The following is a 294-nucleotide window of genomic DNA, read 5'->3' as shown; positions in this document are numbered from 1 at the left end:
CGTTTAAATCCTCTTCTGCCAGCACAACCCAGCACCCATGGGCAACAGGGGGACGGTGCCTAATGCTGAGGACCTTTTATTTTTAATAAGCGATGTTCTGCAAGTGACACTGTGTTGGTTAGCTGCAGGAAATGCATCCAAAATAAAAGATACTTTCTGTTAGTGCAGGCCTATCGCTCCTCCGCTGTTGTCAGCCACAACAGCTCTTTGTTTTTGGGGGCTTGGCATCTGTTGAGTTTAACCCAGATTCGAGGGTCAAGATGTTTCTTCTCAGGCTGTGGAATGCCATCTGGA

The sequence above is a fragment of the Neopsephotus bourkii genome, unplaced genomic scaffold (genome assembly GCF_033783945.1).
Source record: "Neopsephotus bourkii isolate Nb327-2 ecotype Australia unplaced genomic scaffold, CSIRO-AGI_Nbou_v1 NB_1373, whole genome shotgun sequence".
Lineage (NCBI taxonomy): Eukaryota > Metazoa > Chordata > Aves > Psittaciformes > Psittacidae > Neopsephotus > Neopsephotus bourkii.
Note: the sequence above shows the minus strand (reverse complement) of the source record.